The sequence below is a fragment of the Canis lupus genome, chromosome 18 (assembly GCF_003254725.2).
Source record: "Canis lupus dingo isolate Sandy chromosome 18, ASM325472v2, whole genome shotgun sequence".
NCBI lineage: Eukaryota > Metazoa > Chordata > Mammalia > Carnivora > Canidae > Canis > Canis lupus.
Genome location: NC_064260.1, coordinates 24321256 through 24336367, shown reverse-complemented (window position 1 = coordinate 24336367; position 15112 = coordinate 24321256). Strand labels below are relative to the sequence as shown.

At 37.0% G+C, this 15112-nt stretch overlaps 1 pseudogene; it reads left to right on the top strand.

Moving 5' to 3' along the window:
• The first annotated feature begins 14366 nt into the window (after positions 1 to 14366).
• LOC112661551 (U6 spliceosomal RNA) lies at positions 14367 to 14464 on the top strand (annotated as a pseudogene).
• The last annotated feature ends 648 nt before the right edge of the window (positions 14465 to 15112 follow it).

Genomic DNA, 15112 nt, shown 5'->3' with positions numbered 1-15112 from the left:
CACTGAGCCACCCAGGTGCCCGAATGAATATATTTTTATAAATACAAGTTCACTGACTGGAAAAAGGGAACAAAGTTTACATTGTAAGAGTAAATGGATACCAAAGAACCATCAAATATTCCCAGAACCACAGGCAGTTGGATATAAATCTACAGTGAAGGTTGGGCACAAAACAATCAAAGGCAAAAAGTTAAATCATTACGCACATTGTACATCATGCTAATTATATGAAGTATTTTCTTCAAGTTAGTGACAATACTGGATTTTATTTTTAGATAGCTAACTTTAGAAGCAATGTCAAAGAGGAATGCAGTACTGAGAAGAAGAGCAGCTAAAGGATTATTACTACGTTCCCAGTGAGCTAGGAAAGGATGAGAAACAGAACTATGGGAGGAGCAGTTGCGCTACAGAGACTGTGACATGTTAGATAATAGGTAATAAATAGAAGTTACAGGACTTAGTGACCATCTGACATGGAAGTGATGAAACCGGAAGAGTCAAAGATAAATACCAGGTGTCTGATATTGGTGACTGGTGATATCACTAACAGGAGTGTGGAACAGGAGTAGATTTCACAGCAAGGTCTGATGTATGTACACGTTACTATTTTTCAAAGTTTTTAGCACAATCTGATTTATTTGGATACCTAGGCCAAGTAAACAAAAAGGAAATGTGAATTGATCTGTCTTCAAGCTTTACAGTACTGTGTTCTGACTCTTGTTTTGTGAGCTGTGTGTCAAGTAGCAAGGAAGGCTCACTGTGCAGATTATATGACAAAGTGGAGACAGCCTTGGGTAAAAGTTGTAAAATGCATTCTTTTACCTTACTTCTCTCCGGTTACATATTTTTCCTTCAAAATCTTTTAAAAATTAATCTTACCAAGCCTTGACAACACATGAAGGAAGTTTAAATGCATATAACTAAGTGAAAGAAGCTAATCTGGAAAGTTTTATGATTCCAACTTTCTGGAAAAGGCAAAAACAGGGAGACAGTAAAAAGATCAGTAGTTGCCAAGAATTTGAGGGGAGAGAACAATGAATAGACAGAGCACAGAGGATTTGCAGGGAAATTAAACTTTTCTGTATGTTACATACATACCATCATGTATCTGTCAATCCCATAGAATATACGAGACCAAGAGTGAACCACATGTAAACTTTGGGTTTTGGTTTTGGTTGGTGATGATGTATCTGTGTAGATTCATCAATTCAACAAATGTACCATTTTGACATGGGATGTTGGTAGTGGCAGTATTGTGTGTATTGGGGGAACTAGGGATATATAGGAACTCTCTGTACTTTCTGCTTAATTTTGCTGTGAACCAAAAACTTCTTTGAAAGAATAAAATTTCTTATATAAATGATTAATGTTGAGACGTACTCAAGCTTCATTTGGATTATGTCTTAGAAGTTATTAATATTATATTAAAAAGTGAACGGGTTGGTGAGACACTCAGAAACATATGAAATCTTCTTTTCCTTAGCTTTTTACATCTTGGTAAAGGTATAACCACCAAGGAGGTGGAAGGAAAGGTGCTATAAATTGATTTGGAGTCCAATTTCCAATGTGTAAGTCCTATAATACCAGCCACAACACAATGCTACCTAAACCTAAGTAGCCTCAAATCATAGAGTTCCATCCTACCCTCTGCTTGAACCTAGACTCTAGAAGCTTACCATTTCTCTGATACGGAAGTTCACATGGGCCTCTGGGGTACTCACCTAGAGGTACCCACTGGCAGCATTAAGTCAGTACATCACAGTTTAATAATCCTCTCAAATTACTTTTGCGTAGCCTCTATTCTCTGAGAGCTAACCAAGTTTACTAGGCCTTCACACCAACTAAATCAATTTTATCTTTATATAATCCCTAAGAATTCATTTTTTTATTTAACTTATCATTCCTTTACATTTACCTGTAATGAATGTACTTACTAACATCTATTCCAGTTTTACTAGTTTTTACTCATATCTTCTACATCTTAGATATTCAGTTTTATTTATATTTTGTTACAAATTCTTAATTTTCAGTAGATTTACTGGTTTGTCTGTTATTCTTCCAATCTCACCTAGTTTTTTCAAATTATGACATAGGCAAAGACAAGATAACAAGTCTAGACAGTATATACATATTTTGTTATTCTATGAGAAATAATTGTAACAGGTAAATCTTTTTAAGAGAAGGCACAATGGGAAATAATCTATAGCTTCTAAAATAGTATTTTTGTCTTAGTCATTTATTTCTTATAAAACAAAAAAATTTTATGTAAAAGAATGATGATTGCTGACATATTTAATCAGTCCACCTCTTTTTAGTTCTAGTTATTTCAAAGCTTAAAGTCCTAAGACAAATGTTTAAGTTTCATGTATGTACTAAGGATGGGAAACCAAAGGTTACAGCAATTTCAATTTGATTTAATGTAAAGTAAACACAAGTAATGAAGGTATTCAAGTAGTGTTGAGACAAGATTTTTTTTTTTTTGAGAAAGTCAAACATTATAGCTGATTAAAGCTTTTAGGATTTTTTCTTTCTTTGTGCTATTTCTTAAAAATAGGCACACAGATACCTGTAGTGACTACATAATGCCTTGCAATGGAAACCCGTATTTACATTTCTACCAGTGCTTTTTCAGGCACTGTTCTGTAGGAGATTTTTTTTTTTTCTATTTTGTACATCACGATGTAGGCACTGAATCTCTATTCCCAGCCTCAGCAGATCTGCTGGTCCTGTAGTCATTCTGGTTCTACACTCCCCATTCATTGATTCTCCTTTTGACCTCATACCATTCCATTCCCAACCTTGTGGTTTTGAATCGAACCCTTTTGTGTCAGGGTTTTTTATTTTTCCAAAGCTTGCACATTAGATTCTGTGTCTCCAACTGTTACATATACATTTTCAACAGACTGTAAACTGCAAATCACTGCTACTCTCCTTCAAAAGGAAGGTTTGTCGCTCATGCTTCACTTCAATAATATAATAGATTGTGTAGATTACCCAGGATTTTTCCTGGAAGATTATTGTCTACATTTGACTATCACCTGAAATGTATCCCTCCACTACCCATCATTCTCTGTTACTTCTACTTCAGACAGCCAGATATCTCCCTGGACTATTCCCAAGTGAGTCTTGCAGTATATTTTCTACTTATTTACATGTGACTTGCACCAAAGTAAATAATGTTTTTTAAGCATAAACATACTAACACAAAATTATTATGAAGAATAGAGAAACTGTACATTAAATGTACATTAGGTAATACAATAAATTATATTCTAAGCTTATTATATCCCCATAACTTATCTATTAATAAATCATTTCCTTTTTTAAAAAATATTTTTATTTATTTATTCACGAGAGATACAGAGAGAGAGGCAGAGACCCAGGCAGAGGGAGAGGTGGGCTCCCTGCAGGGAGCCCCATGTGGGACTCAATCCCAGGACCCTGGGGTCACTGCCTGAGCCCAAGGCAGACGCTCAACCGCAGAGCCACCCAGGAGTCCCAAGAAATCATTTTCTTAAAGGGAATAAAGAACATTAATGCTGCTTACTGTTCTTACTGCCAATAAGAGATTGCTCAGATGTGATTTACAAAATATGAAATTCTGAAATGACAAAGTCTGCAGTAAAAGATGTTAGAATAAATTCAAGATAAAGCCATCTCATACCCTTCCTACATGATGCATTCCTGAAAGAGCAACATGTCAAATATTTAAAACTTCCCATAGACTTATACGTTTCATTTCAAAGATTGCATTTTTATTTAGTTAAAAAAGTTCTAGAATCCAGTAACTGTGAGTGCACGTAATACTGGCGACATCTAAATGATGCCAGGGAAATCTGCCAGGGTCCAATTCCTGGCTTAACCTCGTGGCAGAGTGAGGCGAAATTTACCTCTGGGAACTTGGGTGAAGAATGCCCTGGATTTCTCTATTTCCTGCAATTGCAGATGAATATAAAGTTACCTCAAAATACAAATCCATTAATTCTGCCTCCTTCTCTAGACAATTTTTAATTACATGCCTCCAGTATCTTGTGCCTTTTCTTTCTCTTGAGTACTTTACTCAAAATTGATAAGTTGACTAGTTTAAGTGAAATTGAATGCATTTATTGGTCAAAGGTTTGCTCCTTCTAAAACATCTAATTACTTCCACTTTATCTCATTATATTCATTTAATGAGTTGCTGTTATTAATACTAGTGATATCACTTTCATTTCTCTATATTCCATTCATTTTGCAAAAATTCAAGAGAAAGCACTGAAAAATTAAAAGATTTAAATCATTATGAACAAATGCAAGCTGTTCTGATAGAGACGATACTGTAAAAAGTTCTTGGTCTGCCGAGTGTCATAAGGAGTAGCTTGAAATGTGACGATTTTGCTCAGACGAGTTTGAATTTGGTACGTGAAAGCCAGTTGGAGGTGTCAGTGTGCAACTGCAAACAAGTGAGGTATCTGAAGCGCTATATGAAAATCTAGGGGAAATCCCGCAGAATGGCATGAAACTCACAAATCTTAGTTGCACAAAAATACTCCTAATCTAAGAGATTTGCATAAGCATAAATTGTTCTCAAGTTTAGAGATTGAAGAAACTATAATGTCCCTAGAACAAAATGCAAACATTGAACTTTGACCAGTCTCCTCTCCCATTTGCCTCACCTGATGCCCTCCTCATGCTGGCTTCCCTACTCCCCAAGAAAACACGTCTCACCTACAACTGTGCCTACATGGTCACCATTCTCATCCTCTGATACACAATTAAAAATGTGTCTTGGGACACCTGGGGGGCCCAGTCAGTGAAGCCTTAGACTCTTGGTTGCAGCTCAGGTCATGATCTCAGGGGCATGAGACTGAGCCCTGCAACAGGCTTTGCACTCAGCTCAGGGAAGCATCTGCTGGAGATTCAGATTCTCTCCCTCTACGCTTCCCCACTCAGGCACGGTCACTCTTTGATGGCTCTCTCTCTCTCCCTCCCTCTAAAATACATAAATAATCTTTATTATCTTTTTAAAGATTTTATTTATTCATGAGAGATGAGAGAGAGAGGCACAGGCAGAGGGAGAAGCAGGGTCCCTGCAGGGAGCCCGATGTGGGACTTGATCCCAGGACTCTGGGATCATGACCCAAGTCATAGGCAGATGCTCAACCACTGAACCCCCAGGTGTCCCAGTAAATAAATCTTTAAAAATATCTGCCTCATTATTCCCGACTTGAGCTTCAAGATCAAAAACTCTATTGCTTTTGAACAATTTTCTGTCAGTATTTATTTTCTCTTTCATTTATATCATGCATCTAACCCTCTTAAGTGACTCTTGATCCTTAGCTAATGCCTGCTCAGAGCTCCTTCATCAAAAAAAAAAAAAAAAGCAAACAAAATCCTTCCCTTGAATATATATATCTTCTACCAAACATTGCCTTCCTTTGTTCTCTGAAAAATAGCCATAAATTTGAGATTCCTTAAATACAAGGTAAAATTAGCAGACTTCTCTTTTTATAAGTTCATTCAGGTATTTAGATGTGTTTTCAGAAAAAAATGAATTCTTACATAATGATTGCAGCACTCTTTGGTTTATAAAATACCCTATTCTAACACATTTAGTAGGACACTCAAATTCTGCTAAAGAAGAATAATTTCATACACCCCAAAGAACTAATTCGGTAAATATGGAAGAGATATATCTATACTTAATATACTTTATTTATTAATTATAGTATACATCTATTACTGTATTATATATGTGCCTGCATATATACATGCATACACACACACATATATGTACAGTGATGATCTGAGACAGGGAATTTTTCTACAGAAGAAAAAATAACACCTTCCACCACCACTACTATTTCCCTCTTCCTTAATATGCCCAAAGTTGCTACTGAGCAGCCCTGGGGCAGCTATGCCCTGTCTAAAGACCTTGCTGAGGTTAATGACATGCACACTTGGGTCAGCTCCTCTCAAGCTCAGTTCACTCCCTAAACAGTTGAGAAATTTCTTAGGAATTAGTGTTTATCTGAGCCCCTGAGGGCTGCTAGCCAGTGCTGGGTGAAGGAGCCTCTGCCCAGACACATCTATGACAGAGAATTGGACAGTGATGCAAAGGGAAACTCTCTGCTCCCCTATCTGCTTCCCCGGATTTTTCAGACTTTGTTTTGCCAATCTATAAATTCTTAAAGGGAGAACAAAATGAATAACTCCATTTACCTCCTTATTTCTTAGCACTGCCAAAATCATTTTAGTTTTTTAAAAAAATAACTTTATCTTTCAACATGATTTCTGTGAAAATAAATTGTATGGTAGGTATCTATTTCTGTCTATGCATGATTCGGAGGGAAAAGTGTTCATTTATAAGCCTTTTAGGAATTTTTCTAAGCCTTTCTTAAGCTCTTTTAAGCTTAAGCTCCATAGGTGCAGCCTTCAAGCAATTGTCTTGGGAGATGATTCAGATTTTTGCCAGTGGGCAATTCCAGTGACACGGTCATTGGCCATAGGACCACTGATCTCTGCACAGTATCTTACTTATCTTCCAATGGTTTCTGCTTCACACATGCCTCTTTCTGTGGCCCAGCCATCCTGAAGGAAAGTATCTTGATGGACAGCATGATATGAATCTACTCTGGTTCATCTCACAGAAGGTTTGGACTTAAATCTCTTTGCCCTTTCCCAACACTTTACTAAAGCTTCCATCTTCCTCTTCTTTATCATAATCTTTGGGGTATGCTCAGGGCCATTACAAAGATAACAGATAAGAGTTAGATACCAAGTCCTTCATCTTCCCAGGTGGCCCCTCTGGGGTCTCAGCAAACCACACTCACTCTACTTTCAAAAGTTTAAAAAGCTTCCCTTGAAGTTTTAATTTTTTTTTTTTCTGAAACATTTAAGAGAAAAGTTGTAGATAGCATTGCCTTTCCGCTCTAAAAATTTCAGCCTGTAATATCTAAAAACAACAGTATTTTCTTACATTTCTTACATTTGTAAAATGATTAAATTAAGTGACTTGACATTGACGACATACTATTATCTGATACACTTCCGTCATCAGTTTTTTGACAGATGCTCCATGATATCATTTATGACATTTTTCTGATCTGGATCCAGTTCAAGCCCTTGCACACTGCCTTTTGCTGCCGTGCTATTTTAGTCTCCTTTGACCTAGAACACTCCTGCAACCTTTCTTTGTCCTTCACAACCATGGTATCTTTCAAGCCCAGGCCTACGGTTTTGTAGGAATAGAAACTTTATTATTGTTTTCTCTATTCTTATTGTTGTTACTGATATCTCTTCCTCTATGTCAGCCAACAGAGTAGAACTAGCCCCTTGCCTCCATGCTGGCACCATAGCAAGATTATTACCAATATCTTACCTTTTTTTCCCTTTCCACATCAAAATCAATAACTGAACAAGATTAATAAGTGAAAGTTGCAGAGGAGGATGCTCTGTTTAGGTAAACAATGTGGAGATCAGATTTAACCTGCCAGGGTGTTTATCTAATAATCCTTTGGACTGTGCACCTTCGACAGAGTATCTGACCACATCATATATGTACACACTTTCTCTTTGCCTTCTGGTTAAGAATTTGTGAGTGAGGCAACTCCAGTAGCAAAAGATTCATAAGTTAATGGTGTATCAAGGCCCATTTGTAAGAAGATGTTGTCTGCCTTTACTCAAGCATAGATAACAAGCTTATCCGCCCACACTGCCACCACTCCTTTGGGTGTAATGCGTATCCATATTTTGTTAGAGGGTCTTACAAATGTCTGATTCATTAAAAAAAGAAGGAAAATTCTCATTACGGTTAGTCAAATGTTTGGGTGGTTGGGGTTCTGCTGGATGGTGTGATGATGATTTGAAGTCATGAGCTCAGACTCCACAACCAATCTTGCCAAGGTTACAAGCAGTGACATGTGGTCAGCTGATATTGGCTTAGCTTTCCCGTGGTTCACCAGTGCTGATTATGAGGGGCAGCGTCTGAGGATAAGCTGCTTCTCTCCCAATGCCCACTGCCCCCTTCTCTTGTCTCTGGGAATCCTTCATATAGGCCATGTTCCCATCTGTGTTTTTCTTCCCTGGCCCAGCCCATATAATCCTCTAATCACCTCCTAGTCCTTTAGATGGAGTGGATGAATCCTCATTTTCTTTCCAATTTGACTATTTTATATTTCTTTTTTTTTTAATTTTTATTTATTTATGATAGTCACAGAGAGAGAGAGCGAGAGAGCGAGAGAGAGAGAGGCAGACATAGACAGAGGGAGAAGGAGGCTCCATGCACCCGGAGCCCAAAGTGGAATTCGATCCCGGGTCTCCAGGATTGTGCCCTGGGCCAAAGGCAGGCGCCAAACCACTGCGCCACCCAGGGATCCCTATTTTCTATTTCTTAAAAAAAAAAAAAAAAAATCCGTTCATTTATTTTAGAGAGAGCTGGCGGTGGGGGAGGAGAGGGAGAGGGAAAGTCCTAGCGGATTCCCTGCTGATGCGAGGGCTCCATCTGAACTGAGACCAAGTGTTGGATGCTTAAATAACTGCACCACGGCACCCCCACATTGGCTCTTCTCTAACCTATTTTCTGCTTTCCTCTACTGTTCCTTTTGATACACAGAGACCGCATTTTTTTTTAAAGGAAAAGAAGAATTTTGTTTTTCCTCTTTTTCCTCTGCATGTAATAATGCCATTCCCTCAGCCAATGTGAAACCTCTGGATATCTTGAAGAAGGATCACATGTAATAAAATAAGAGAAGGAAAAAGTATAAAAAGTAAAATCTCAACATATTATCTTGGGACATAGGAAACTCAGTGAAGATTGATACCAGGGGCTTTACTGCTAGTTTTGATGCAAGAGTCGAAAGAACTCAATGATGATTTGCGATGAAGTTCTGGAATATAGGTGAGGTCCGGAGCCGACGACCCAGAAAGAATTCTTGAGACGTCTTTGGTTGGGGACAGCCCAGGGTCTGGGGGCTTCTGGAAGCCGGGCCTCGGGGCCGCGGGGCTGGCTGGGCCTGGGAGGTCGCGGGCTGCCCTCCGCTGGAGCCTGCGTCCTGAGCCCCCAGATGCGGGCGGTGGCCGCGGGCCGGGCGCTGCCACCACGGGCCTCGGGGCGCAGACGCGGGGCGCCCTAAGGAAAGGCTCAGGAGACTCGCGGGCTGGGGTGGGGGGGCTGGGGCCGAGCACAGGGGGCATCGGGGCGGCCGGCTCCCTCGGGAAGGTCCCCGCCTGCTCCCAGGACTCGGCAGGGCCCGCCTCTGCTCAGCTGCCCCCTGTCCCCCCATCAGTTTGGAGAGTACAAGTCCTAAGTATTTAGGAAAACTTATAGTATTAAAAAAACAAAACAAAACAAAAATAGAGTATCCACTTCAGGAAAATTAATGATTAACTTGGAATTACAAAATTCGAATTCTCAAGGCTCACAACACACCAAGATGGATAATTCTAACCACCATTTGGAAATATGTTTCTGGAGTTTAGGAGAAAAGCCGGCCTGGAAATGTATTAGGAACAAATCCACACAGAAGTGATGGATGTAGACAAGGGAGTAAGTATTATAACTTAGTAAAAGGGTTGGAGATAAAACAAGAAAAAGCAAGGGATAGAATCCTGGGAATGTGTACATTTGGGAAGAGAATGGAAAGAAACCCATGAAAGAATGAAAGAAAAAAAAAGGTGCAGTGAGAGGATTAGAAAAGATTTATAAGAGCTACAAACAATATATCAATGAAAGAATACTCCTGATGGAGGGGAAGGTGTAAAATATCACAGGAACTGAGCTCAAAGTGCTCAAAGGCTGAGACCAAAACACACTGGGAGGGAGAAGCTGGTGTTCTTATGGAGATTGTTGCAATAGGCAACAAGAGATAAAAGGAAAGCGGAGTGGGGATAGGAAAATTCGAGAGTCAAGTATGGATTACTCCTTCATGCCCTTTGACATTGAGAGGAAGGAGAGTGGTTTAATGACCACAAGAACACCTAGAAAGTTTGAAGGAAGCCATTCCGATGTGGAGTTGAATTAGGCATGCATGAAAAGCAGCAAGCAGTAAAGGAAGAGAGAAGATCTGAATACCTTTAATTCATCATTAATGGATTAAATTAAAACAAGTGAGCAAAGGGGCACTCACCATATTAATTGGGACATTAATCTTAAGAAAAGCTAGAAAATAGATATGGAGGAGAGGTATTAAAACAACTCACATTGGATTACCTCAATTTCTATAGCGTAAGAAATGAGATATGTTGACTACCTTCGCAGGGGTAGGGCATAATTACAGGAGATAAGAATGATCTGAAACACTACTGGTGATTCAGTAGGTCTTCACCATCGAGGGTCCTTATAGGATTGATTCATGCATGTTCGTTGAACCCAAAGAGCAGCCCAAAACAAATGACACAGAAAATATTGTGTAGAGATAGACACACAAGGTTTTGATTTTGGTAAAGTAAGTGAAGGAAATAAGAGATTTTTAGAATTTGAGCAATATTGTGGTTGAAATGGCTGATTGTAGTAGAGGCGTGCGATTCTGCTAAGGGCTCCAAAATGTTTACTGAATGAGACACAGAGGAGCCTCACAGTGGGTAGAAGAAGTTTAAGAGAAAGGAGGGAGTCAGCAATGTGAAAAGAAGGCACTGGTTAAGATTCACAGGTACAGGCACAAACTGTCTCGTGCAATGATCTGCCAGTGGTGGTGGGGAAGGAAACTACACTGAGTGAAGGCCGATGAACTGCAGAAACAGAAGATGTCCAGGTTTTGCTGCTCAAGATAACTAGGCTTTATTTAAAGCAGTTAAAGGGTTTGTTTTGTTGTTGTTGTTGTTGTTGTTGTTATTTCTGTCTTGTTTGGAAAGGAAATGTACACTGGAGCTTGCTTGCATTTAAAACCAGGATCCAAACGATAGGGTTGAAAATAAGCAGGAGGCTGGGAAGGTTGGTAGTTGGGAAAAAATGATCCAAAGGAATAAGGGACTAGAAGATTTAGAAATAGGCTCAATGTGACATGTTAGAGGGGAAATCCTAAATATGTTAATATGTAAAATTCTATTATTGGAAGAGTTTTTATAGTAATCATTTCCAGTGTTCCATTTGGAATGCTAACAGGATAAAATAGGACTATAAAGTTTTACTCACTTTATTTTGATTTTTCATAAAAGACATTTAAAGATATGCTCATATTAAAGCTAGACACATACTACCAAACAAGAATATGCAATATTTAGAGTTCGCAATAATGCTTTTTATTATAAATAATTATTTTATTAAAAATAATGACCATTTTTGTGGACAAGGTCCAAAGGAGTATTTCCTATTTCTATCAAATGTTCTTGTTGAATATGGGAAATATTTTCATATGATTTTGTTGAACCAAAATATTCAGGTTTTGGCAGACATTTTAAAAATTAGCAATGAAATGCTGAGCCTGGCTGGCTCAGTTGGAGGAGCATGAGACTGCCGGTCTCTGGGTCATGAGTTCAGGCCTCACGTTGGGTGTGGAAATTACTAAAATAATAATAAAAATATTAAATTAGCAATGAATCAAGATACTTACTGAGAAGTACAGCATTTCAAACATACTTTGAAAAGTATTGGGCATACTCTAAGAGTGAAGTCTTTAAGACAAAAGGATTATCTAATGAACTAATGTGTTGTGCTTTTTTTTTTACAGATATTTATGTTCTGAAGTTTTAAGATTATATGTGATTTCAGGATTTCTAAAATATCATGACACATATTTTCTTTCTATTGAAAATGAGAGGTTCTATTTTATAACCAGACATTTCCGCTTTTTTATAGTGAACAATGCTTGGATAAGAAAAGATAAATACAATGGAGATAAGAAATGCAGTTTTCAAAGAGAAGTTAAAAAATTGAGGTTTCAATTTATTTAAGAATTAAACTGAATTAAAAACAAAAACATTGAAACAAGTGCAGGTGCTTTCTTTGTTTTTTAATTTTTTACTTTATGGAAACCTTACAGAGTCTATTACGGCCACTAGGCTGTGCTTTGTACAAACTGGACAACTCGGCTGTCCTCAAGGATTACCAGCCTTGTAAACAAATAGGTCGCAAGACACAGACTCCATTTAGTTTGTTGTTTTTACGTCATAACTTGGAACAATGAGTGGTCAAGCAAATATCTGCCTTCCTCTGTCTTCACCCATTTCTTCATTGTCCAATATTTCATAAAAAGTGGAATCACAAAAAAATTGCAGCTTTTCAGATGGCAAAATAATAAAAACAGAGGAGGTAAAATGAAAGATAAGAAAATAAAGAATTACTATTCTTTTTGAAAAATAATTTTCTAGAACACATAGGTGGTCAAAGAAAGGTTAAAATCTAAAAATTGCATGAAAGTATAACAAAATTTCAACTCTGCAGCTTGGAAAGCATCAACACAAGTTATCCGATGAGATTTTCAGATCTTACACTGGAAGTAAATATTAGATCATTGTAGATTAGACCAGTAGATTTTTGTCAAGATAGAAAGATAGATCGATTGATTGATAGAAAGAATAGATTAGAGATATTTCTGGTTTGTTTCATTTTTGAATAAATATACTGATTAGTTGATGACAAAGTCATCATTCAAAAAATAAAAATAAAGTCATCATTCAGAAAATTGATGTATTGTGTAGAAAAATATCTAGATGATTATTTCTTTCTTTTTATCTGGGCATAAGGAAATTATTCAGTCACAAATGTGTAGTTTGCAGGATACTTATTGACAATTTATGGGCAAACATTTGATAAGAAAAACAAAAATAGAGATCCCTGACATCTATCAGTATGACAAACATCAAAAGTTCAAAGTACGTCGGAAAGTACTCACAGTTATAAGTGAAAATATATGCTGCTGTCCTGTACAAAATAAATAAATATTGTACTTACTACAAATTTAATACATATAATAAAAATTTAGAAGCTAATGCTTTCTTATGTCTCTATGTCAAGTTGCTTAGGAGGAAAATAAGAAAGTAGACAAGAACAATTTCTTAATCCATAAATTATTTGATTCACATATTTATTGCCAATGTTAATCATTGTTTTTAATTTAATTTGTCTTGGTAAAATATGTTAATGATCACAAGCAAATAGAAGAATTTTGTATTATTGTACAAAGAATCTGAAAGAGATTGCACTTGTTACAGGTAATGATGTCTTACTTTAAAAGTTCTTCACAAAAAAAAAAAAAAAATTTCTTCACAGGGGCGCTGTGTGGCTCAGCAGTTGAGCCCCTGCCTTCGGCCAGAGCGTGATCCCGGGGTCCCCGGATCGAGTCCCACATCGGGCTCCCTGTATGGAGCCTGCTTCTCCCTCTCTGCCTGGGTCTCTGCCTCTCTCTCTCTTTGTGTCTCTCATGAATGAATACATAAAAATCTTAAAAAGAAAGAAAATATTTAAAATTTCTTCACAACAAAATGGTAAACCATTCTAATTTATGAAATCAGCACATATTTGTTTTCTTTTTATAAAGAATACAGTTTCTATCGGTAGACTTTACGTGAGAGGTATTCATTCATACATATATTACATATGTTTCAAATTAAAGGTCAGATAAATTGATAATGCTTCAAAGATAGTGATGTGGATATTTTTATTGTATTCAAACATTTTCAGCCCTAATCCTTACACTGTATAGACAGAATTCTTATGATTTTAAAGAAATACTTTCCAGGAGGATAAAAACTTTGTGGTAAAAGATAAATACAAAGGATAAAGAGTCAATTAGCTGGATATTAGTTTTCAAAAAGATAAACTGTAGACAAGGATCTCAATTATTGTTTTTATAATTCTATTTTATTTTTATTTGAAAGAGCACAAAGGTCATTGCTCTTAATGCACATGCCTCATAAAGAACTATAAGGTTTTTCATTTGCTATCTGTTACCCACTGATGTCTGGATAAATCTTTACAGTACCATAAATTTCCACAATATAAACTCAATAAAAGGCTACATGGCATGCACTCTGGAAACATCTGCACTTGCCATCTATAATATTTCTATGCCAAAGAAGAGATTGTGTTCAACCTTCCCTTTAAACAATACTAACTAATTTGGTGCAAGTCTTTGGCTTACGGTACAAAGATTTCTCTTGGATAGGAACAGGAAAAAAAATCAGTATCTTAGGCTTTTAATGTTGAGACTGGAAAACTGCCCTCTGCTTCATGTAGTCATTTCATCAAAGCAAACTACAAGCTCAAAATCATTTTTGATACCAAAACTATACCACAAAGCCTGCAAATATGCTATCTGGTGCTCTTCCATAACCACAGAAATTGAAGGAATATTTGCTATCATTTATAGTTTAATTCTATATTTAAGTAGCAAAAGAGAGGTCACCGAGTATACAATATGTCATTTAATAAGAATGTGAGTGCTCTCCTCACATATATTTTTTTTTAAAAAAAGGAATGATACAGAGAAGCCTAGCATATCTCCTGTGCCAGGATGATATGCAAATTTGTGAAGCGTTCCATATTGGGGGGCAGAAAAAAAGAATGTGAACTAGTTCTATAAAAATAAGGGTACTGAATTGTCTCTGGATTGAAGTTGAAAAAATTCCCAATGATTATAATTTTCATCTGCAACATGAAATTGCTGTTGTAAATTTGTCAAACCTAAAAAAATTAAAAGAATAGGATAAGTATATCTCAAGTTTTTTTGAAACTGAACTCTTGAACTCACTTCTCAAAAAAAAAAAAGCTTTTTGTTTAATAGACTGTCATGTAAATTCAAATTCAAACGGATAAAGAATGTTTACAGAAGAGAGTGAATAAAACATGAAAACCATGGAATTTTAAACAGAGTTAATGCTGTAGGGAAATGTATTAATACTGCATTTGTAGAAAAATATGGGAATTTGATGAGGAAAGGCTAAATAAGGATTTTGACAATTTAACGATGAATTGGTAAAAAAAATGTAATTTAAGGAAAATATCTCCTACATTTATTTATTTATTTATTTAATTTATTTATTTATGATTTATTTATTCATGAGAGACACAGAGAGAGGCCAAGACACAGGCAGAGGGAGAAGCAGACTCCCCACAGGGAGCCTGATGCAGGACTCGATCCCGGGACCCCAGGATCAGGCCCTGAGCCAAAGGCAGATGCTCAGCCTTTGCTGAGCA